Here is a 26,619-nt window from a genome sequence, read left to right as displayed (position 1 = left end):
CTTACCGTCAGCAAACCTGAGTGATCAATGAGAGTGAGGAAGACAGCATCTAAACATACCAGTTCACCATAATACTCTACGTCCATGAGTCCCCCAGATCTGCTCCTTTACCTAAGGCAAATCTATTTATAAAAATGCTTGGCTAAATAAATAGGTTTTTAGCCTGGACTTAAACACTGAGACTATGTTTGAGTCCTGAACACTATTTGGAAGACTATTCCATAATTTTGGGGCTTTGTAAGAAAAAGCTTTGCCCCCAGCTGTATTTTTATAATACGCGGTACTAGGGTTGCGCGATATGCCCATTGTCATATCGTCCTATCGTCAGCCTGTAAGATCGCCGATACACGATAGTAGTCAAAGCCCAGGGATTCTGCGTGCTGTCGCGTTGTATTCAGAGAGTAGTACATATTTTTGTGGTTATTTTTTCATTTCATGTCTGTTGTTTTATCGATAAATGTGCTCATATCTGCGCACGCGTTTATCAGCCTTTTGATCAAAAAGTTGCACGCGCAACTCACTTTCACTTTGCACAAGGCAGTGTTTATTGTTTAGTGTATATTTAAAGGCGCATAAACACAATAAAACAATTGTTTTAGGCTAACATATCATACCTCATTGTAGTTTTTTTGCACACACGTGCGGGTGCGTTACAATAATAATAAGGAAAAATCACAATAATAAATTCGGAGCAGTACTACTAATAATAATTATACTGAATGAAGAAAGCGCCGTCGAAGAAGTATCATCATTGAAGGAGAGAAGAAAATGAAGAATTAATACTTATCAGTATTTACAGTTTGAGCTCGACATGTTTATGAGCTCTGTCGCTTGCTGTCAATGGGTGACTAGGAGAGAGAACACATTTTCGGCTTCAGTAGACACACAATACTTCAGACTGAAACACGACTGCCCCATACAGGTAATGAAGGGCATTTTCACAGCTTGCCGTGCGCAGCCGTGGCAAGTCACGGGATTCCTTTTCTTGAAACGTGGGTTTTTAATGGCGACATCTGTATTGTCCATATAGCTGACTATCGTCGATAGACGAGACTATCGTCGATACACAATAGTATCGTCTATCGGCACAACCCTACGCGGTACTGACAAGCAGCCTGCATCCTTTGATCGAAGTAGGCGTGGCGGTTCGTAAGACACTAGCAGTTCGCTCAGGTACTGCGGCGTGATTCCATTTAATACTTTATATGTCAAGAGTAGTATTTTAAAATTAATGCAAAATTTCACAGGAAGCCAATGCAGTGAAGATAAGATAGGGGTTATGTGCTCATATCTTCTGGTTCTAGTGAGGACTCTGGCTGCTGCATCCTAGAGGTGATAAAAGCATGAACTAGTTTTTCTGCATCGTTTAGCGACAATAAATTTCTTATCTTTTTTGATGCAGAAAAACTAGTTCATGCTTTTATCACCTCTAGGTTGGACTATTGTAATGCCATACTGTCTAGTTGTTCAGCTAGATGCATAAATAAGCTTCAGCTAGTCCAGAATGCAGCAGCGAGAGTCCTCACTAGAACCAGAAGATATGAGCACATCACCCCTATCTTATCTTCACTGCATTGGCTTCCTGTGAAATTTCGCACTGATTTTAAAATACTACTCTTGACACATAAAGTTTCTCTCTCCTCCTGTCTCCCCCTTTCACTCTTTCTCTCCCTCTGTCGAGCTACACATGTCGTTCCCGAGCTGCCAGTGATCCAGACTCCCTCTGCCCTCCGGACCTGTCTGACCCATCCTGGTGCCCCACTTCTGGCTGAAGATCTCGTCACATGGATGCCCCGTGTGTCTCTCTGGGATGTGTCTGGGGATGATTCTCTCTACCTAGAAAATGGCCTCGACTGGTGTTGGCAACTGTTTCTCTGGGGACTTGACAGTTCGATAGTTCAGGACTGGAACTTCTTACAAGTCTACCTGGGTCTTCAATAACTACCTAGACTCCATATTAACATCAATTAACATCAGATATTATAGCCTCCCACCCTACACACTTTATAAATGCAGATCATTTACTGCCTTCTGTTTCACCCAAATGAGGATGGGTTCCCTGTTGAGTCTGGTTCCTCTCAAGGTTTCTTCCTATTACCATCTCAGGGAGTTTTTCCTTGCCACTGTCGCCCTCGGCTTGCTCACAAGGGACAAACTGACCATTTTGATTCATACAAATTCACATTTCATACAAACTTAAATAATTCTTTTGATTGCATAAAGCTGCTTTGCGGCAATGAAAATTGCTAAAAGCGCTATACAAATAAAATTGAATTGAATTGAATTATCTTGGCAATATTTCTGAGGTAAAAGAATGCTATCCTGGTAATATTATCTACATGAGCTTTAAATGAAAGGCTGGAATCAATAATTACACCAAGGTCTTTCACTTTTGCACTTAATGGAACAGAAGGGCCATCTAAAATTATGGTGTGATCTAAAATTTTACTCCTAGCTGTATGCAGTCCTATGACTAGAACTTCTGTCTTATCCGGATTTAGCAGAAGGAAGTTAATTAGCATCCAATTTCTTATGTCCTGCACACATTGCTCAACTTTAGTAAGCTGTTTTTTCTCAGCAGATTTTGCTGAGACATATAACTGTGTGTCGTCAGCATAACAATGAAAACTAATATGATGCTTACGGATTATGTTGCCCAGACGAAGCAGTGGACCTAAAACTGAACCCTGCGGAACGCCAAACTCCACTAGAGAACATGCAGAATAATCACCATTTAAGTCTACATACTGATAACGATGAGTCAGATAGGATCTGAGCCAGGAGAGGGCTGTACCCTTAATTCCTACTACATTTTCTAATCTGTGAAGAAGAATAGCGTGATCAATGGTGTCAAAAGCTGCACTGAGGTCGAGTAATACAAGCATAGTTACACAACCCTGATCAGAGGCCAATAGGAGGTAATTTACTACTTTAACGAGTGCTGTCTCTGTGCTGTAATGAGACCTAAATCCTGACTGATACAGTTCATGTATGCCATTTCTATGTAGATATGAGCATAGCTTCTCCGCTACTATCTTTTCCAGAATCTTAGAGATAAAGGGGAGGTTTGATATTGGCAATGGCGTGGAAGGACTTTCCCGAAGGCTTGTTCATATGATTTCGCCTCTCGAACCTAGTGGCGACGTTAACACCGTCACCAAACAGGCCAGAGGGCGAGATGGGGCATCAAGGAGGAATGCACGATCCTTATCCTTGATTCTCCAGTGAGATTTAGCCACAGGTAACTCTGCGGAACACTATCGCAGCCATAAACAGCCGATAGCATGGACCGTCTGCTTTGTTGCACGAAGAGACAGGTCTGTGGCTCAGCGTAATTCCAGGAACGACGTTGTAGAGCCCCGCCAGTGCTCAAGTCTTTCAGCAGGTCAGCCTGGTAAGCCTGCAAAACCGCCATGGTGTGCAGTAGAGCACCAGCCTGATCAGCTGCCTGAAGCTCTTCCCCACCAGGGAAGATGTCAGTCTACACGGCTTGTTGAAGAGTGTATGCTTCTTTTCAGAAAGGATGATGTCCCAGGAGAGAGATAACCCAAGCGTCTCTTCCAACTGGGACATCATCATATAACCACGCCTTGGCATCAACAACATTCAAATAATTGGAAGATGATGGCATGAAAACATGGGATAAATAAGGCTATTCCATAAAAGGGTAAACCCGTCGTGAAGGTTGCCAAGAAAGAAGGGAGAGAGAGAGAGCGCCGTTTATCCGAGGCTCCTCCCCCCGGCCACCCGACAGCAATCTGTCGTATTAAAAAAAAAACAAATTCCGAGCGCTTGGGGAAATCCCGCTTCCATGGCCAAATACGAAATGCAATCGCTCGATCGCATGCGTTACTTACTGCGGAAGCGAGAGTAAGTCTTTCCTATCCATTCAAAAAAAGCGCCGGAGCGCGCTTGAGAAGTGGACGGAAAACTTCCTGATCCGGCGAGGACGCGAGAGAAAGGGGGATTCCCGTCTCGTGCATGTCTGCCAGATTGCACTGTTTAACCCAGGAATGCGTTGAAACAACGGTGTGGAAATCGCGCTCCGAAAGAGCGGAGGCATGGATCTCCTAACCAACTTCACCATATTGGTAAGTTAATATTTTTTAATTTGCTTGCACACATCACACGCAAACACAATATTCAATCCTTTGAAGACAAAAGGATCTGAGGAATGTTTCCGGTTCACTCCTGTTTATAACCTGCGCTTCATCAGATGACGTCACCTGACCGAGGTTATATATGCCAAAATTTGGCGTGTTTGACACACACATGCTTCACAACCGGCAACACAAAAAGATGTTCCCATAGCATTTTCACGCAGCATCGAGTGTAGCCTTTGAAAGGGAACTGTCTTACACATAATTTCTCCTCAAACAGACGATGTCAAAGAAAATAGGCCCCCTTAGCACTTTCCTCTTGCAAGCTGAGGGGGCCTATTTTCCTGACATCGCATTTCACTGCATATTGTACTGTGTATGTATGTGACAAATAAAATTTGAATTTGAAGCGTCCTGTGCAGTTTCCTACGACACCTTTTGTCCCATCTAGCTGCAGTTCGCCTTGCTCTTATTTCAAGAACATTTTCAGCTTCAGGCATTACATCTCCTAAAGTGAGCTGGGTCATATGACAACTTAAAACATCAGCATTATCCAGGACAATACGTATTTTGCTGCATGTATTCATGGTGTTTAAGTAGTCTCAAAACTCAAAAGAAACTTGGATCTTGGAATGTTATCAACCATTTTAAGCCTTAACATGTCAGAGCTTTCAGTTGCATATACACACGCTGCCTCTGCCTCTCACTTGCGTGCACACACACATACACTGAGTTGTAATGCTTTAGTTTTTTTTTTTTATGTAAATGTGAAATGCATAGAACATTATAGAAAATGTGAAATGCATAGAACATTATAGAATGTTCTATGCATTTTAAACACACACATCTCATCTTGTATAATGTATGACAGATTATCAATATCGTTATCGCAAATAGATTTGGTCCCAGACGTCTAGACATCAAAATGTGTCCTTGTTACACTAGCTACAGTTACAACAGCATATGGAAGTGGATGGGCCATATTAGGTAGCAAGGGAAAATTTTGTCTCTGAAGCTGATGTGATGGGGAAAAAATGCTTAAAAGGATTTGAGTGACTGACAAGGGCCAAATAGGAATGTCTTGACTGCATTAGATTAAATCCAAACGTGCAGCTTTTATGGGATGTTCCCAGCCTGCAGTGGACAGGACCTATGAAAAGTGCTCAGAAGAAAAAAATCTGGTGAACTGGCAACAGGGTCATAGGTGGCCAAGGCTTACTGATGCACATGCAGAGTAAAGGCTGGTCTTCTGAAGTTTTGTGCATGCCACTTCTCTAGACAAATGTTGTATGTTACTTTTTTATAATGCACAAAAGGGCGACTGATCTTTATTTTCTCCCAGGCATCTTCTTTTTGATTCAGTCATCAAATAATGGCGGCGGCTGCTAGAGACTGTGGGTGTTGAAATTGACAGTGGTTATGACTGTTTATGTGACAAATGAAATTTGAATTTGATTTGAATTTGACTTGGGGCTGTAATTGGTGACAAAGGTGTTAAAATTTTTTTTTTTTTCATGGTCTAAGAGTCCTTTAGGTGCCTTTTGGCAAACTCCAGGCGCTCCTGTCATGTGCCTTTTACTGAGGAATGGCTTCTGTCTGAAAAACTGTTATTTCCTTTACCAACATGCAAGACAGCTGTCTGTCCTTGTACATTCAAATCACTTACCACTTAGTGGTAACACAGAGTATTTTACCCAATCACCACATCAACCATGAGTAACCATCTCTGCAGCACTTCATGGTTGTTCTTCTGGAAGCTTCTCCTCTCTCCACAGAGAAACACTGGAGCTCTTTCAGAGTGACCATTGGGTTCTTGGTTACCTCCCTGACTATGGCCCTTCTTCCCGAGTTGCTTACTTTGGCCAATGGGCTACAGACAATTCCCTGGACTTCATAGCTTGGTTTGTGCTCTAACTTGCAATGTTAACTATAGGACCTTATATGGACAGGTGTGTGTCTTTCCAAATCTTGTCCAGTCAACTGAATTTACCACTAAATGATCAGTGGAAAAAGGATGCACCTGAGCTTAATTTTGAGGGTCATGGCAAAGAGTGTGAATTCTTACAGTATGTACATATGCTTTTTTATTATAATTTTTTTTACTTTTAATAAATTTGCAAAGATTTTAAACAAACTCTTTTTACATTGTCATTATGGGGTATTGTTTGTATAATTTTGAGGAAAACAATACATTTTAATACATTTTGGAATAAGGCTGTAATACAGCAAAATGGGGAAAAGGTGAAGTGCTTTGAATACTTTCCAGATGCACTGTATCTAGGTAGAAAGATGATAAGGTTGGAAATGACAGGGAGGAGGTCTAGAAGTTACAGAAGAGTAATTACATCTCAAATCAACCAATGAAAGAGAAATTTTCCACCATCACCTCTCAGATTTTGCTGATTTTTTCACCAATTGTTGATATTGCCATGAAAATAAAAAACCCCAATTTTTTTGTCCCAACTTCCACTCGTTAAAAAATGGCAGCCATCTTAATTTTTGGCCTTAAAGTGCTTTAAGACATGCCACGCCCCTTTTTGAAATCCTTTTTTCCTTGATAACTCACTTGCTATATGTCATATGGAGATGAATATTTATGTAAGTTTTTATGTAGATTCAGATTCTGCAATCGGAATTTGGCTATCTGCTGTGGTTATGGAGATATTTCTGAAAAAACATTTTTTGGGGGTACCCCTTTTCGACCCCCCAGAACCCAAGGTCTGCATGTATGTATGTTACTCAAAAAAATAGGGGTTACTTCACATCACCTTATCTTGAAAATAAATAAAAACCAGGGGTGTGTTATGCCCTGTTTTATAGAAATCATTAAAAATCAATTGTCCAGGATTTGCAACATAAAATGATTTGACACACAGAAATGTACTGCAATATCTGTAGAATACTTAATGCATACTCATAAAATCTGCTCCTTGAGGTCCTGACTGGTCAGTTACCATAGAGATTTGCACTTGTTAAATACAAAATCATGAATTGCATGCTTAATTATTTTGCATTTTGAAATCAAGAAAATAATAATAAATTCTGCTAAAATGTGGACGCAACAGTTTCTCATGCCATGACTCATTACTGACACAAGAAATTTTAAGATTTTTTCCTTGACTAATTCACAACAAGATCTGATGAATTCATCTTAGAGCACTTGTGCTTTCTAAATGCCCTCGAATAAGTATAACTCCGCCCACAATGTCCACAGTGATATGACTGCTGTCCTGCATGTCCCTGCTGGTGGTCCTTGAAGGTACTGCTGTCACTATAACTCTTTCCACACTGTTCACAGTGATACGGCCTCTCTCCGGTGTGAACGCGCTGGTGTGCCTGAAGCCCATTCTTTTGCCTAAAACTCTTCCCACACTGTTCACAGTGATAAGGCCTCTCTCCTGTGTGAATGCGCTGGTGTATTTGGAGAAAACTTATTCGTGTAAAACACTTCCCACACTGTCCACAGTGATACGGCTTCTGTCCTGTGTGGATGCGCTGGTGTAGTTGGAGAGAACTGTCACGGGTAAAACTGTTCCCACACTGTTCACAGTGATACGGCTTCTCTCCTGTGTGAATGTGCTGGTGCCGCTTGAGAGTAGCTGGAGAAGTAAAACTCTTCCCACACTGTTCACAGTGATACGGCCTCTCTCCTGTGTGAATGCGCTGGTGCTGCTTGAGAGAACTATTTTGGGTAAAACCCTTTCCACAATCTGCGCAGTGGTACATCTGAAAAACATAAAAAAGATGATTTTATATGATTAAATATTGTACATGTTTTACCCAAATAAAATTTTTTTCACCACATAATTTTAATCAAAACATCTTCTCTAATAGATACTATAATCTTGTAATTTCATTGGACCATAAACGTTCTCAACTGTAGGTATATACAAATATAAACTACCTGGTCCCACAAAAAAAGTCGAGGTTCAGCTTTAAATAAGCAAAATCTTTTATTGAATAGCGGCTACAGTGATTGATAATTTTACTGCTGCAACAATTCTTTTATCCCTCATTGACGCAGTGAGGTTGGCACAGTGGTGTAGTGGTTAGCATTTACATTTAGCAGATGGTCTTATTCAGATTTTACAGTTACACATCATTGGATATATCCTTACACTGGTTACTAGTTTACTAATTAATTAATGTCAATGTCACCTTTATTTGCAAAGCACATTCAAATACAACACCATCATCAAAAGTGCTGTATGATGCTGTAGGAAAAGTGCTGTATGACTCTAAATAGTTGTAGAACCTGTCCCATTAGTATCAGATAGCATTAGTTTCTAGTACTGACAGACCATAGAGGTATACACAAAATCTGTAAACTTACTCTGGCAGTTATACTGCAGTTTAGTGAAGTACAATGAAGTACTATTTATTCAATACTAATTCAATTAAATGTAGTTGGAATGCAGTTGTATTAAAATATGATCCTGTAACTGTAGTTATTGAACAGTTCATTGCTAAAATACATTTACATTTAGTCATTTGGCAGATGCTCTTATCCAGAGCGACTTACATTTCACATTTCTCATTACACATCTGAGCAGATGAGGGTTAAGGGCCTTGCTCAAGGGCCCAACAGTGGCAACTTGGTGGTTGTGGGGTTTGAACCTGGGATCTTCCGAACCGTAGTCCAATGCCTTAACCACTGAGCTACCCCTGGCCCAAAATAGTATTATGTCAAGGTTATTACCTGCAGTAACTGCAGTTATCCTGCACTGAAGTTCTGCAGTCCTGTATTGCAGTACAGTAGCTGTTGAACTGACTAGGTTATTCTATTATTATTATTATTATTATATAATATAATATATAATAATATGTTTATTGTTTGGTTCAAGAAATATAGGATCCTACTAAATTCATTAAAGTGAAGTGATGTGTCTCTCATTTGTAGTTTGTGATTTTTAATCCTTGGTTTATTTAAGAATGCCAGGGTCATCTTATTTTCAGCCACAGGCAAACAGAAACAGAAACAGTTGGAAGCAGGTAGAAGCTATAAAACTGAGAAGTGCTTAAATATGCACAACTGTACGACTTGTCTTCACCAACCAATAAGACTGCAAGATCGTGTCTAATCCTCAGCCAGAGTTTGAACTATAGAGCGCTCGATGCAGCATAACATAAACTCATAAACGCCAAGACACAGTAACGGTTTGTCTATGTCCTTGTTTAGATACTCAGACAAGATGGAGAATTAAATTATGATGACATTTCAAAGTTCAGCCAAAAAAACTTGCTCAGTTGGAAGAATCTAGAAGAGGGGTGTGTCGTGGGGGAGGAGCACAGCCGAAACTGACGATGGCCCTGTCAAATCATTCAGTTAGGAAGTGAGTGGGATCTTAAGTAACTTTTATTATTTTACAACATGAAATATTATACGTATATAAGTTATTTAACTAGTTATTGTATTGTATCGCTATGCGGTGTCAAGGGCATTGTTCTGAATGTGTGAATGTGAACCGCTATATCGTTAGCATGCTAACTAGGTTAACCTGAGTTAGCCCACTGCTAGCATTGGATTCAGTTGTAAATGTATAGCCCAGTATAACTATAGACCATATAAGTGCAAATTGATTTCTTAATGTCTAACACTTCACAATGTGAGAGGGGTTAAGAAGCAAATAAAATGATTCGGCTGTAAATGTCCTGTGTTTGTTTCTGTAGTCGTCCATCAGCCCTTACACGAGAGAGAAGATCAAGAGGAGGGCTGTTTTCCTTTTCGGTACTTATAACATCAGAGAAGACTCTGGGAAAGGGGAAGAGGGAGAAGTCCAAGAACTCAGCATTAGTCATTGGGAAAACTTCACTCCTGCTAGAAAAGTTTTTCTCTTCCCTTTATTTTTCCTCATTGTAAAATTAATTTTAAGTTTGTGACAATGTTTTAAGTCATTCAGATTTGGCTTGGGCGCTTAATAAGATTTTTTTTTGTGTGGGGGGGATTCTCAGAACACATTTATATTTTTGCTTAGTCAGTCTTAAACCTGTTTGTCTTCATGTGTCAGAAAGACGTCAAGAGGTGGACATCACTCTGTGGAACAAAGGTGTGGTTGGGTTTTACTTGATAAAATATTACAGGATTATCTAAAAACTCACACAGTCTACCAAAGTTCCACTTTCTTTTTATTAATCTTTTTTTTTCTATCTTTTGTTAATAGAATCCACAAAGCCTCAAACTCTGCACGTGACATTAAGGGGACCCTCCCAGCCCAACAAACAGCAACTGTTGTAGGTGAGTAAATTGAGTTAATTTTTTAATAATATTTGGTCATTCCACATACAATCAACCAGATGTTCCAGGCCACTGCCTCAGTAAGCAAAGGTTAAAAATACACTTAGGAAGAAATCACAAATATTAGTCTGAATTTCTAAACCAACGCCCAATGCCATGTCATCAAATTCAATACATTCTGAAATCTTAATTAATTAACAGGGCCGCTATCAAAAACAGCAAACTCAAGCCATTATGTAGCAATAGTTTAGGACCTAATGACAGAAACAGATAATTTCTCAGTAAAACATGTAAGGTTAAGTATAGGGCTGTAACGATTCTTCGGGTAACTCGAGTAATTCGATTACAAAAAATGATCAAGGCAAAATATTCTGCCTCAAAGCTTCTTTTAATTAATTTTAAAAGCTTGCGCTATGTTTTTAGTGCAATTATTTGTTTGGCGTGACACAGCGCGCTTCAGGATGCAAGCCGCCAGTAAACACCAACGAAAAAGAAGCGCCTATGTCACCCACGAAGCGTAAGGACACAAACAGCTGTGTATTGATTTGAGGGAGCGTTCTGTTGTGGGCTGCAAAATGGACCAAGTAGGGTAAATTTATAAGCGCAACCAATTATAAAGACCTTTTGGCAAGAGAAAACAACATAAATTGTCAGTAAAGGTTTATTTTATGCCTCAGCTGTAGATATTGAAACTTTTTTTCTGAAATTTAAGTTGCACAATAATAATAAATAATTATAGTGTTTTTGTATAAATATTTATTTTAATGTGTCCCTTAGTTTTTTTGATACACTCAAAAAAATGAACCTGGCTACCTGTTACATGTACTAAAATGTAATATGTGTTTTGTACATAATAATTTCATGTTTTCAAAATGAACATAAATAAATTATGTTGTATTTACATGAAATTCAACAACTTAACATGTATTAGATGTAATCATGTTGAGATAAACCAAAGAGATCTTGTCCGGAAATAGCAAAACCGGAAATATCGCGAGAAGAGAACACAGCGTGTTGAGAAGACAAACGTTTGGCGCGCGTGTGGAAAAGGTAAGCAGGAATTAATTCCCCTCTTTCTAAATAGAAACGAAATACTGAACATAAATGTCACCTGCTGTTTAGCGATGTTTAGTCACGTTATTTTGGTTTAAGCTATTTCTTGTATTTTTAATCACACTTAAAATACCGACGGTTATATGCGCGTGCTTAATCTGCGGTTCGGTTCTGGTTTCGGTCTGTTTTCATGAGTTGTGAAGCGAGAGGGAGAAAGTATAAATATTGTTCATTTGATAAATTAAATATCATGAATTTTAATTGAATCTATCTCTGTATATTTTCACAGGAGTTTGTGAGTGAAAGTCTCCTGTCTGCATCTGACTTCAGGAGTTTCCTGACCAACCGTCTCTAACGGTCATATTTAAAAGTCATAACGAACAGTTATAAAGTACAAAACTTTCTGTTGGTGTTTAATTGTTTTTCTAAGATTAATACTTATTTGTGGTGTTTTATGTTTTGTACATCTTTTTTTTTAAATTGAGACTTCATTTGTAAGTTGCTGCTGGTGTAAAATAAAAATCTCAGTTTTATCCCGTTTGTCTTATGCTTCCTTCCTTCACAGAATTCTGTTGACCAGGTCTTGAAATTTAAATTTACTTAAGTTGGATCAACTTAATTTACAACTGAAAAATGTGTTGTACCAACGCTATTCATTTATGTTAAAAGTATTAAATTATGTTGGACACAGCTGTAGTAAATAAGTTAAATGAACCTAATAAAATTAATTTGACTGAACCTAAGAACATTAAGTTGGGCCAACAAAATTGCTTAACGCTGAAAGAAAGCCATTAAATCAGGTGGAAATTCTTTCCATAATTTAATTACGTTCATTCAACAAGTTATTTTTTTGGGTACTTAGTCATTTGAAATACATTTTTTAGCTTTTGCATCTGAAAAAAGGCTTTAAAATGTATGACACTGTAATGCACTTAATTTATCTCAGTCAATTTTAAGCTGTTCCTTGTATTGTGAATAATAACAATGTTTATTTTTGATAAAATGCTGTATGCATTTAAAAAATAAAAGTTGATTTTTTAAAAAAGAAAACCAATTAATCTTTGTTTCTCTTATATATTTTACATTGCTGTTTAATTAAGCAAAAGTACATTTTATTCGATTACTTGATTATTTAATTTAATTTTTGGTAGAATACTCGATTACTAAAAAAATCAATATACAGCCCTAATTGAGTATATATGGAATTATTTCATTTTAATTGTTCAAATGTGTTTTCTACACAACCCTAATGAATATTTGTCTTGCTGGTTGCTTTTCAAGAATGCATTTAAAGTGAAGGAAGTGTTTATTCAAGCAAAATTGAAGAATGAGGAGGCGTCAAACCTCTCCAGGCTTCCAACTGCACACCTCAAGCCTTGTAATATATTCACATACTCGACCAGTCATGCACTGATTGACAGCAGTGTCTCCTGTTTTTTAGTTGTTTTCAGTGTTTTAAGTGTGTTGCTTTATTGATTTTTTAAATTAATTAATTAATAAAATGAATTGCAATAATTTTGTTTTAATGTAGTTGTCTTACAGTACACCACACATTACGTTTATAGAAATACTGTAGGTAATTTTTCAGCTTTATTTAAATTGTGTATACCCTTACATCTTATTTGCAGTACAACTACTATATTAACTGGAGTAGCTGTTTAATATTAACTGTAGTATTGCAGTATTACTACATTATATCGCAGTATTACTGCAACTGTTATTGGAGCATTACTGCAGTATTAAGAAAAAAAATGCAGTGTTTTCGTGTCCAAATCACTGCGTTTCCTGCATATGTACTGAAACCCCTCCCACAATCTGCACAGTGGTACATCTGGAAAACATCAAAAGATGCTTAAATAATTTAAGTTTTACCAAAAAAGTTTCCCACTTTTAATTTTGGAGTGGAATGAAGTGGATAAATTAAATGATAATATATAGATCATCAAATATACACTACACTACCTCCCCCCTTCCCTCGAAAAAAAAAGAGAAGGGGGTTAAGATTTAAACAAGCAAATACATAAGAACCTTTGATTGGATAGCAGCTGCAGTGATTAATAATATCATAGCTGCAACAGTCCTTTTGGGGTTCATCTTCTGTCTCTATGTGCAGTTTACATTTTCTCCCCGTAATGGCTACTCCAGTCCAAAGACATGCAGAGTAGACTCAGGGGTAGCTCAGTGGTTAAGGCATTGGACTACGGTTCGGAAGATCCCAGGTTCAAACCCCCCAACCACCAAGTTGCCACTGTTGGGCCCTTAAGCAAGGCCCTTAACCCTCAACTGCTCAAATGTGTAATGAGAGAGAGAAGAAAAAAAAAAAAAGTAAGTTGCTCTGGATAAGAGCGTCTGCCAAATGCCCAAATGTAAATGTACACTAAGTGGCATTCCCAAATTTGCCACAGTGAGTGTGTGCTCTTGTGTTCCATTTGATGAATTGGCACCCCATCCAGGACATATTCTGCCTTGTGCACTAAGTCTACTGGTATTGGCTCTGGGCTCATAACCCTGTAAAGTTCAAGTCAAGTTCAATTAGGCTTTATTGTCACTTCAACCATATACAGTTAGTACACAGTAAAACGAAACAACATTTCTCCAGGACCAAGGTGCTACATGCAACATACATTTACAACATAAATTAACAGAAGAGCTAAAACTCTTAAAAGGATAAGTACTTTAGAGAATTAATTATTTCTTATTAAGCCTTTTAAATAAATGTTATAATTAGGCTTAAATTATGTCATAAGCCAAAAGAAATTTCCAGATCCTTGATCCAGGGCTGTAGTTTAGGACACCAGACTAAGCACACGCCAACTGCCATTGGGGTCTTAACACTTCTTGCTCCTGTAAAATAATTTAGTTAATTGGACTATGAATAATCAAGTATACCCAGCGTGTATGAACTATCTGAGCTCTTTGTGTGTTTAACGTGTGTGTAGTGGAATGTGACTTGGAAATGGTAAAGTCAGCTGGACCTAGACAGTGCGGCACCACCATTTGTTATGCTTAAGGGGGTCCCCAATAAGAAACAAATGTTGGGGGAACATATAGGAATGTATAATGGAAATAATTGGAGGTTGAAGAATATATACTCAGCAAAAAAAGAAACTTCCTCTGACTTTCAACTGTTTTTACTTTCAGTAAACTTAATGTGTAAATATTTGTATGAACACTAAAAGAGTCAAAACCATAAGACATAAACTAAAAATGTTTCCCAATGTGTCCCTGAATGAAGGAAGGCTCAAAATCAAAAGTACCAGTCAGTATCTGGTGTGGCCACCAGCTGCTTGAAGTACTGCAGTGCATCTCCTCCTCATGGACTGCCTATTGCGGACAGTCTGAGCACTGATGGAGGGATTGTGTGTTCCTGGTGTGACTCGGGCAGTTGTTCTGGCCATCCTGTACCTGTCATGCAGGTGTGATATTCGGATGTACCGATCCTGTGCAGGTGTTGTTACACGTGGTCTTCCACTGCGAGGATGATCAGCTGTCCTTCCTGTCTCCCTGTAGCGCCGTCTTAGGCATCTCACAGTGCGGACATGGCGATTTATCGCCCTAGCCACATCAGCAGTCCTCATGCAGCATGCCTAATGCACGTTCACACAGATGAGCAGGGACCCTGGGCATCTTTCTTTGGGTGTTTTTCACAGTTGGTAGACAAGTCTCAAGTTAGTGTCCTGCGTTTTTAGAACTGTGACCTTAAATGCCTACTTTCTGTAAGCTGTTAAGGTCTTAACGACCATTCCACAGGTGCATGTTAACTTATTTATTATAGTTAATTGAACATGCATGGAAAACATTGTTTAAACACTTTACAATGAAGATCTGTAAAGTTATTTGGATTTTTACAACATTATTGTTGAAATACACAGTCCTGAAAAAGGGACAATTCTTTTTTTGCTGAGTATATAACGGCAAGACAGATTAGAGATGCCGTCCATTAGAACTCCAGCCGTTATTGCTAAAATGCTAAGATTATTTGCAGTGTACTGGAAGGTCTATAAAACAAACCACATCTCAAAAGGTATAAAACCACAAGTGTGATTTATTTGGTCATGTGGTATTGTTGTATTTTAATATGTAAAATTAGCAAGTGTGGGGAAACAATGAAATAAACATTTAAATTGTCCAGTCCAATAGCACTACAGTATGTTGAATTGTAGTAAAATGGTGGCAGAGGATACTTGCCAAACTCCAGAGGTTTTAATGTTAAATGACGATATAAATGTGGTATTACAAATAAATATATCAGGTTTTACACAGATACCCTTCCCGTCGCAACTCTTTCATTTTTAACTGGGCTCAGGACTGGTACTACATGCAGTGGCTGGGCTGTCCCATAGCTTATGGGTCGGTGGCATCGTTGACAAGGCCAATTATTCTTTTTGTAAAAGTGTTTTTGTAAATGAAATTATATTGTAGCAACCCAGAAAAATAAGTTCATAAACGGTAGACAGTTTTCTTTCAAAAGCGTTTATTGCCAAATAAGTGTTTGTTAAAAAATTGATTATAAAAAAAAAAAAAGATGCATGTCAGATTCTCGTTTCCATATGCTTTGGACATAAAAGTTTTATGTAAATGATTCTATTCTCATGTAAGTAAATGCTAATAGCTGTGTTGTTTTGGGGGAGTGACATAGTTATGTCCAACAGAACAGAAAGGGCTTGAATGAAGAAACAAACAAACAAAAAAACTCTTCAATATCAATGTAGGATTTTTAAACTGAAACAAATGTATTATCGCATGAATCTACACAGTATGTGTTTCAGTCTCTTTTTTTCTTCAATAACAAATCATTATACATTTTTGCTGGTTGTGTCCAGCATTGTATAATTATTTGACCACAAATGACTGAAATGTGGTTGCGAAATTATGACTAAATTAAAGCTGCTCACATTGGTATGTACTTTCGCTTTGCCTTTCAATTTTGCAAAAGACATTTATTTAGCGAGGATATATTTGTGCTTTTTCTTTTTTTGGGGTACTATTATTGGTTGATCTGCTTTGCAAAAGTTGCCACTCTTTGTGATAAGTATATTATGACAGAAATAAAGCTGCTCACATCGACGTGCGCCATCACATTGTAAAAGGCAGCGTTTTGATCAAAAGGCAGATGAAAGCCTGATGCAAGCAGATTTATTTTAGTTGTAATATACTATAACATAGCACTAATATACTATAACAGTGTGCATGAGAATTGCATTTTAATGAATGTTTCAGAAACAGTGCTTTATCTTTTGTTTCTATCTCTGGCCTCAGTGAACCCTGTTTTTGTGTGAGGAATCTGGGTGTGTAGGTGTGAACAGTTGAGACATCAATAGGAGTCCTGGGGAAACCTGGCGTCACCTGATCCAGGTGTAAATAGCTCTTACATAGACATGAAACGTTGTGGATTATTCAGTGAAACAGAGGCTCTGCTGAAAAATGTTAGGCACATCAATCATTTTACCCCAAATAATAGATCTATCTGAGTGTTATAATTTAGTTGTTTTGCTATGAACACACATCCAACACTTTCATGAACTTAGTTCTGTCGTCAAAACAATCTTCCAGGTTTGTTTATTCTCCATTGTCTGTGTTGTTCAGCCAGAGTTTGAATTTGTATTTTCTTTAGTGCTGTCAATCGATAAAAAAAAATTAACTAATTAATCGCACAATTTTTTGTAATTAATCGCGATTAATCACAATTAAAAGACTTTAACTTTTTGGATATGTAAATGTAAATAATTAATGTAATTTTATGTCAATAATGTATGTTAAGACAATGAAACGATTTAAATTCAAATATGATTGTTTATTGGAATTTTTGTTTAACTTGTAACACAGATTTTCTCATGTAAACAACATACCTGCAATAAACCATCAATATTCTCCAAATTAACTGTTGGCTTGAAAGCCATATTTATTACAGAAATAAAAACACAGGTATGTGCCATTTGTGTCATTTAAATTTCAAAACAATCAATGCAATTTACATTGGCGAGGCCCTGTAGAGATTGTTTCGGTGGGGTGTTTTGCTTTTAAGTGATATGTCAAAGACGAATTACTTCTGTGGTATTTAAATTCGGCTTTGCAAAATGTACAGATTACTTTTGTTTTATCCACAGAACCATCCGGCAGAGTTTTATACTGAAACTTTCCGTCTAAAAGTCCTTCCTTGGTCTTATCCATACTTCTTTGCACGTTAAACACACGTCGGCCACAACAGGAAATAAAAAAAACTGCAACCGCGTTAATTGCGTTAAATTTTTTTAATGCGTTAAATATTTCAAATTAATCGCATGCGTTAACGCACTAATTTTGACAGCACTAATTTTCTTATATGTGTACTTTGACATAAGTTTAAATGTCGCACATGAATCTCATATATTTATATATATCAGCCACATTATAAAAGCCCAGTTTGTGCTCTGTGTAAATAAATAAAATGTATTAGATACTATTTTGGTAAAGATTTGAAATTTACACAAATTTGAGAAAAGCACTGAATCACTGCAGGTCATCAAAAAGCCCTCAGACCCCAGAGGCTTTTAAGGCTCTTACCAAGAACCCAACAGTGCCGACATGCTATTGGTAGAGCTTAAACCCACAACCCTCCAATCAACCAACCTGAGCCTCAGTTACCTGAGCCACCACACACAGTGCCAGCAATTACTTTATTAACAATCTCAAGGGCTCAAAGTGTGGGCCCTGACATACAAAACTTATAAAAACATCAGGACCATGCAGTAATAAATTTTTATCCAAGAGGTATGCATTGATGTAGAGGTCACTCCAAGTCTCTGGTTTTGTTTCCAGAAGATTACAGCCTTTCTTATAAAGCAATAACAGCCTGAGTTGGTCTGCAAAGCAACTGCTTCTGTCTTCGCCATTATACAGTGGTGTGAAAAATTATTTGCCCCCTTCCTGATTTCTTATTCTTTTGCATGTTTGTCACACAAAATGTTTCTGATCATCAAACACATTTAACTATTAGTAAAAGATAACACAAGTAAACACAAAGTGCAGTTTTTAAATGATGGTTTTTATTATTTAGGGAGAAAAAAAAATCCAAACCTACATGGCCCTGTGTGAAAAAGTAATTGCCCCCTGAACCTAATAACTGGTTGGGCCACCCTTAGCAGCAATAACTGCAATCAAGCGTTTGCGATAACTTGCAACAAGTCTTTTAAAGTGCTCTGGAGGAATTTTGGCCCACTCATCTTTGCTGAATTGTTGTAATTCAGCTTTATTTGAGGGTTTTCTAGCATGAACTGCCTTTTTAAGGTCATGCCACAACATCTCAATAGGATTCAGGTCAGGACTTTGACTAGGCCACTCCAAAGTCTTCATTTTGTTTTTCTTCAGCCATTCAGAGGTGGATTTGCTGGTGTGTTTTGGGTCATTGTCCTGCTGCAGCACCCAAGATCGCTTCAGCTTGAGTTGACGAACAGATGGCCGGACATTCTCCTTCAGGATTTTTTAGTAGACAGTAAAATTCATGGTTCCATCTATCACAGCAAGCCTTCCAGGTCCTGAAGCAGCAAAACAACCCCAGACCATCACACTACCACCACCATATTTTACTGTTGGTATGATGTTCTTTTTCTGAAATGCTGTGTTACTTTTACACCAGATGTAACGGGACACGCACCTTCCAAAAGGTTCAACTTTTGTCTCGTCGGTCCATAAGGTGTTTTCCCAAAAGTCTTGGCAATCATTGAGATGTTTTTTAGCAAAATTGAGACAAGCCTTTATGTTCTTTTTGCTTAAAAGTGGTTTGCGTTTAGTCTCTTTCTTATGGTGGAGTCGTGAACACTGACCTTAATTGAGGCAAGTGAGGCCTGCAGTTCTTTAGATGTTGTCCCGGGGTCTTTTGTGGCCTCTCGGATGAGTTGTCTCTGTTGGCCGGCCACTCCTGGGAAGGTTCACCCCTGTTCCATGTTTTTGCCATTTGTGGATAATGGCTCTCACTGTGGTTCGCTGGAGTCCCAAAGCTTTAGAAATGGCTTTATAACCTTTACCAGACTGATAGATCTCAATTACTTTTGTTCTTATTTGTTCCTGAATTTCTTTGGATCTTGGCATGATGTCTAGCTTTTGAGGTGCTTTTGGTCTACTTCTCAGGTAGCTCTTATTTAAGTGATTTCTTGATTGAAACAGGTGTGGAAGTAATCAGGCCTGGGGGTGGCCACAGAAATTGAACTCAGGTGTGATAAACCACAGTTAAGTAATTTTTTAACAAGGGGGGCAATCACTTTTTCACACAGGGCCATGTAGGTTTGGATTTTTTTTTCTCCTTAAATAATAAAAACCATCATTTAAAAACTGCATTTTGTGTTCAATTATGTTATCTTTGACTAATAGTTAACGGTTTTTGATGAGCAGAAACATTTAAGTGTGACAAACATGCAAAAGAATAAGAAATCAGGAAGGGGGCAAATAGTTTTTCACACCACTGTATATGCTTCGACCACCAAGAATTTCCACTATACACTTTAAAAATGATCGTGGCCTTAAATAATAAAAAGATTATGGTATATTAATAAGATCTTTTGTTTGAGTTAAATGACTTAAAACAACTATTAATTATTTCTAAATTGAAATTAGCATTTGACTGACTGAATTATATTTTTAACATGCACTTAATATTCATAAAACATTTAATCTAGATATTTAACGAAGTAATTATATATCAATATTCTTATGGGCTAAAAACAATAACTTAAAAAATTTAATAAAATTCCCTCTTGCTAAGAGCTCATGGTAAATCTGATGTAACATCAGAGAAAATAATTGAGGACACACTGGTGTGAGAATGGACAAGAAGCACCTGGAACACTCCTTATCAATCCTGTTAAGTAAGCAACTACACTGTTTGAGTGCATTGGCCAGTGAGTGTTTATTGACAAACTGAACCACGAGTCTGCTTGTTTTACTTGGATACTTTAAGAAGGACACAGAGACCAAGGAAGATTTGAACAGGAGAAAGTAAGCTACAGTGTCTGAGCTATGGCAGTGTTGAGGCACGGAGCATGTCACGCCAGTACAGATCTGCACAGCCCTGCTGTGGCTCTTTCCTCCCTTACTGCAGTCAGTCCCGAGGCTCCGCACACTCGCTTTATTTATGTGAATATTTTTAACCTGGTTAAACATTGAGCACACAACCGCAGGAAACTGTTTGAAAACTGTAAATGCATCAGCAGTGCGTCTAGCAGCAGTAACACTGTAGAGAGCACAGCTCTGAGTCCAGTGACATAAATGTGCTAAGAAACTAGTAAGTAAAGTTGTAAAATTAATTTAACAAAAGTAAAATTTTCTCAGAATTATAGCTGGGAGAAAGTAACATAAAACTAAAATTTTTGAAGTGAAATATGTTATGTTGTGATGTGTACATAGAAGTAATTTAAACTGATTTACAGGACTATTTAATGTGTAACCATTGAATCAAATGTCCCAACATTTTAGTTTAGTTAACATAAGTTGAGGAAAACAGTGAATAAGCAAAATGAGTTGCATCTTGATTTTGACTGTTTGAGTGCATTGTCCAGGGAATATTTATTGAAAACAGAAACAGTGAGTAATCAGAGACATAGTGATAATCATCAGGCCAAATGTTGAACTAGTTTATACAGCAACATCTAATGTTCCTGATGCAAATCTTATTAATCAGTGTGTGTGCATCTCAAACAATTAGAATATTCTGGTAAAAGTTAATTTACTTTCTGAATTTATTTTAAAATGTGTATTACATTAAAAAAAAATTCCACAATGTTAAAATTTTTCATTAACTAAAGATGAAAATGTATAGTTATTATTAATGCATAAACAATTTTTATACAAGGGAGAGTCAATTTAAAATAGGACTTCTGATTGTGCAGAATAATAAAACATACCAAAAGCTCCCTTTATTTCTATATGTTGTCGTGAATTGTTCTGTAAGAGCAAAATGGCTTTGGTGATCAAATCTTGGTGAAAATTTTGGTGGAAAATTTTTTCATAAAAGCTTTCCACTGGAATGTTACCTGGAAAGATGGCAGTGACCTCTGAGCGTCAGCCAGGATCGTTATTTATGGACAGTCTTCTTTAAAAAGTTTGCACTATTCAAATGTTTAACTGTGAGTAAAAGTCTCATCACTGTGCCTGAAGTCTTCTGTAAATGTTACAATCAAATCGGTTTTGCGTCTTTGTTCCAGAGGATTTTTATCACCAGTCCCACTTTGACTTCAACAACACTTGTGCTGTAGATCAGTAAAACGATATTAGTTCATAAAGTATGTATTTGAATGGAAGTACTATTTTACCAGTCTGCTAGACTTTAAAGTAACAGTCACACTTGTACTTACTTGTACACTATGGGATGGGAGTGTACTCTCTGTACGCTCTCCACATTTGTTGCATCGTCAAAAGGAATTTCGGTCATTATTGAGTAAATGGTACCTTTGTTCATGGATCTTCAATGTCCTGTCTTTATTTAGACTGTATTGCTCCTTTAAGACCTAAGAAGGTCTGCACACACATTTGTATGTCTTTCACAGCTTGTAGGAAACTAAAGAGTGTGAAGGTGTGCAATCTTTCAGATTTAAAGTGTGTGACTCATTAGATTCTAATACAAAAGTGGACTTTCTACATATTAACTGTATAATGTCTGTGGCAGATGTATTGTTTAAGAGACTGTTTATTAATATGATCAATTGATGTTTTTATGATCTTGTTAAATGTGATTTGCAAAGTAAACCAGGTTGAGTTTAAACTTACAAATTTGACAAATAAATGTTTCATTAAAATGGTAATGTGTGTATTGTTTCTTTGTTCATAATTTGGTGTCATTAGATACATTAACCTCAATTAAAATGAAATTATAATTATATTATATACAGTAGTTTAATTATATTAAACTATATTTACCCTTGAGTAAAGGGTAAATATAGTTTAAAAAAATTAAGTAAGTGTAACATTAATTCTGTGATAGATCAGTATGAATTAAATTCGGGTAAAATATTCAGGAAATGTAGCATTTGTTTGTTAAATAATAGTCTAGTTTTCAGTTTCTTCTACCTTGCATTTCAATTAAATCTACTCAATATACTAAATGTAGTAATTCAGGTCTACTTAATTTTTTACTGACTTTTACACAATTCATGAAGTATATTTTACATTATTTTACAACTTTTATATTTTTATATTATAATATGATAATTATTATAATATATTTAATTGTAAAAAGTTCACCAATAAAAATTTAGTACAAAACAGTTTTATTTTTTAGATTGTACACTCCTACATGTTTCCACAACAGCTGTGTCCTATTAGGAGCCCCCCTCCCCCCTTGAGCATACAACAGATGTCTAGGTTCAGCTTACTTAACCATTTTTAGTTACATTCCACTACACACACATTTAACACGACAGTTTGTACATGTACACTATATGTGGCACATTCCTGTGTATACACATCAGACACACTAGCTAATACAGTTTATATATCCATGCTGGGTATACTTGATTCTTCATAGCCCGATTAACTAAATTCTTCTACAGCAGTGGCTTGTTTGTATGGGGTGCAGTGTTAACTTGGTCATGTTAACCAAGGACCCAACAATACTCAATGTTAATCTGGTGGTGGGACTCAAACCCCCAATCCATCAATCAGCAACCCAGAGCCTCAACAACCTGAGCCACCACACACAGTTATACACTTACTTTATTAAATCTTAAGGGCTCATAAAGAGTGTTGTACTCAGTAAACAATAAATAAATTCTCTGTGTGTAAAACAATAAAGAGAAATAAGACAGATGAGTAAACTTTACCTTTGATCCAGTATCAGCAAGAGTGTGTGGAGATTTTCCTAAAGAGCTCCTTCTGGGTTTCATTCTAAGAGCTGTAAAGAATCAGGAGACTGGAGGAAAAACAGATTGATGAGTCCAGAACTGCAGTAGCTGTTAACTGAGAAGCTCAGGTGGGAATTTTCCAATTTACTCACTTTTAGTGATGTTCTGGAGAGTATCAGAGCTTCAAAACTGTGTGGACAAAGAAGCGCTCTTTAACTTCAAACTCCAAGTCCCAGCAGGGTTTTTTCTCTTTCTTTTGAGTCTATTGTTGGTTGACAGTCAGTTTAAAGGTGCATTACCACCATCTACTGGGCTGGAGTGTGGAGCAGAACATTGCTAAGTCAGTAAGCAAATTAGTTAACATTTGCAAAATTATTTAAACAGTCTTGAAAAAGCTTCTCATAAACAACTTGGTTCATATTCTCATTTTTTTATTTAATTTAATTCCTAATATTACATCATCAGAACCATCATCTACTTTTTTCATAGCATACTACTGTATCCACAGCTATAATAGATTTAGTAAACTTTATTTAGTTTTATTAGAGTAGAAGACCTAGAGGAACTGGCTTGGATGACAAATGTTATAATAATAACTTTACTTCAGACTACAGTTTAATATTTATTAGTAATATTCGTTAGCACAGTTTAATTTATATTTTTGTTTAAATTATATACTTTTCCACTTTAAGACATCTTGTATTTTATAAAATATATTTTGGATAAGCCATACTACTTTCCCCCAGCCATTAGATACTAAACTTACATGTTTAATGGATCAGACTACATGGTCCAGCCTTCACTCCCCATGTTCATTAGAAAGCCTTGGCTGCCCATGACCCTGTCGCCAGTTCATCGGTTTACCTTCCTTGGACCATTTTTTGCTGAACGTTCGGAGATCCACTCATCTAGACATCACAATTATAATATATCCCTCCCACTGCCACATACCATCGTTCCTGTAGCTACTGTGAAATTATTCAAATTTTGATCTCTAGATGGTCCATGGTCTGCAGTGGCCAGGACATAACAAAAGTGCTCAAAGGAAGGAAAACTCATGAATTGGTGACAGGGTCATGGGTGGTCACTGTGATGCACATGGGGAGTGAAGGCTGGCCCGTTTAGTGTAGATGAAAGTGTTAAAAAGGTTAATGCTGGTTCTGATAGAAAGGTGTCAGAACACACAGGTCGGTACTGTTTTGGTTGAAGGGGTTTTACTCAATATAAGGCAGGAGGTCATTTGATCTGTGTATTAATAACTCTGTGCTTCTGTGTTTCAGTGTTTCTACTTGCCTATGTTAGAGGGAGATGTCAAAATCATGTGTCTCACTCAGAAGTCAGGATTAGTGGATTACAGCAGGGATTCTCACTGGTTAAATGCATGTTTGTGTGTCACAGGCTTGGTTTTGTTACCTTCAGGTGAAACAAGGAAAATGACATAAACCAATAAAATTTGCTAAAATGTAGGCAGTAAACAATACAGTCCCATGCAACGAAAGCCTACATATCATGTCAAATAATAGATTCTACTTTTATGCTTAAAATTTCATTCTCTTAAGAAAAATCAGTTTGGAAGAATCCTCCTGTCAAAAGTCAATGGCTTTCGTTTGCACTTATGTTTCCTCAATGTCCGTAAGTAACTGTAGCTCCGTCCACATTGTCCACAGAGGTAGAGCTTCTGTCCTGCATGACTCTGCTGGTGGCTGTTGACGGCACCCCGGTCGCTGAAACTCTTCCCACACTGTTCGCAGCGATATGGCTTCTCTCCTCTGTGAATGCGCTGGTGTAGCTGAAGAGATTTCTTATGACGAAAGCTCTTCCCACACTGTTCACACTGATAAGGCTTCTCTCCCGTATGAATACGGCAGTGTTGTTGCAGGTTACGCTGACAGGCGAAACTCTTTCCGCACTGTTCGCAGCGAAACGGCTTCTCCCCCGTGTGGATGCGCTGGTGCTGTTGGAGATTAATTAGCTGGCTAAAACTCTTTCCACACTCTGAGCAGCTGTACGGCTTCTCTCCTGTGTGGATGCGCTGGTGGTTTTTGAGATGATCACTTTTAGTAAAAGTCTTTTCACACTCTGAGCACGGGTAAATCTGGAAAACAAAATGACTGAATAAGCTTGTTATTACAAAGGCTTTATAAATGTATCCTCAACAACGTCATAGTTTTAAGTTTTCCTTTGGGAGGCTTAATAAAACACATTTAATTTAATCTGACTTTGCATTCCTACACAGTTCAAAACGGATTCTTAAACCTTTGCTCTTCGTTGTGCCTGTGAAATTTGTGGAAGCGTTAGAATCAGTCAATCAGAGACTGGAGGAGTATGGAAGTATAACAGTGCCAAAGTTGCTCAAAGCAAAATAGCATGTTGAAGTACATGAGTTGTTGCAATTAAAATGTTAGATTGTTTTCCTGCTTTGCAATTTTTTTAATTGCAAATGTAATACATTTTTATTTGAAGCAAAAATAATGACCTTACTAAAAAACTTAGAAACTGTTAGAAATGTCTTCTTTATTATTTTTTTCTCCTCACAAATTTAGGATTTAGGGACATACGGCCTTCTTTAAAACGTTTAAACCTGGGGATTATTGAGTACTGTGTACTCTGACAAAACAACATATTTATTTGCAAACTACCTAAATAGACAAGGTGAATTTTTACTTTACGCTGATAAAAATAAAACAATGCTACAAACTACCATACCCCATAATAATGCATACATTCGCCAGGACACAACATTATGATTTCACACTGACAGAGAAACAGAGGAACCCTGAAATGAGCCAATCTGCAACATCCTACAACTGTTGCATGACTTTAATGATGTCACAACATAAGTAAATGCAGGTTGCATGGGCCTGAAGCCTATTCCAGGAGATTTAGGGCATGAGGTGGAGTACACCCTGAATGGGGTGCCAATCCATCACAGGACACACACACTCATACACACATTCACATGCTCATTTACACACTACGGGCATTTTGGGAAGACCAATTAGCCTAATCTGCATGTCTTTGGACGTGGGATGAAAACTGGAGGTGCAAACCACAGTGCTAACCACTACGCCATTAATACCAAGTGACAGTGATTTGGGGCATGCAGGAAAAAGTGTGCTAATCTGCTTCAGAACCTACAACAGAAACACACAATGTAATCAGGCACATTATTAACAACCCTTCTGCTTGTTCTATACACTGCTGTAATGGTGACTCTATTATAAATAAGAGTTATAATAAAATAATAATTCTTTGAGTGTAAGAAATTAATGTGTATCAGACAGATATAGAAACTTTACCTTTGATCCAGAAGCAGGAGGAATATGAGGAGATTTCCTCAAAGTGCTCTGTATGAACTCTGACTCCATTATAAGTGTTACTGCAAGAGAAACCCAGAGATTGATGAGTCAAGAATCTGCAC

At 37.4% G+C, this 26,619-nt stretch overlaps 2 long non-coding RNA genes and 1 pseudogene across 2 annotated transcripts; 1 reads left to right on the top strand and 2 right to left on the bottom strand.

The window, feature by feature from the left end:
- The first annotated feature begins 10,036 nt into the window (after nt 1-10,036).
- On the top strand, nt 10,037-12,787 carry LOC128516029 (uncharacterized). The gene is made up of 3 exons (XR_008356732.1): nt 10,037-10,147; nt 10,273-10,335; nt 12,670-12,787. It is a non-coding gene; the product is annotated as an uncharacterized LOC128516029 (long non-coding RNA).
- A 1,363-nt stretch (nt 12,788-14,150) lies between these two features.
- Nucleotides 14,151-23,511, bottom strand: LOC128516026 (uncharacterized). The gene is made up of 3 exons (XR_008356729.1): nt 23,351-23,511; nt 23,178-23,266; nt 14,151-14,232 (listed from the first exon to the last, which is right to left on the bottom strand). It is a non-coding gene; the product is annotated as an uncharacterized LOC128516026 (long non-coding RNA).
- Nucleotides 23,512-23,711: 200 nt separating this feature from the next.
- The window catches only part of LOC128515586 (zinc finger protein 850-like), a 42,370-nt pseudogene continuing 39,462 nt past the window's right edge, over nt 23,712-26,619 (bottom strand).

Source organism: Clarias gariepinus, chromosome 28 (assembly GCF_024256425.1).
Source record: "Clarias gariepinus isolate MV-2021 ecotype Netherlands chromosome 28, CGAR_prim_01v2, whole genome shotgun sequence".
Classification (NCBI taxonomy): domain Eukaryota; kingdom Metazoa; phylum Chordata; class Actinopteri; order Siluriformes; family Clariidae; genus Clarias; species Clarias gariepinus.
This window is presented reverse-complemented; position numbering and strand designations above follow the sequence as displayed.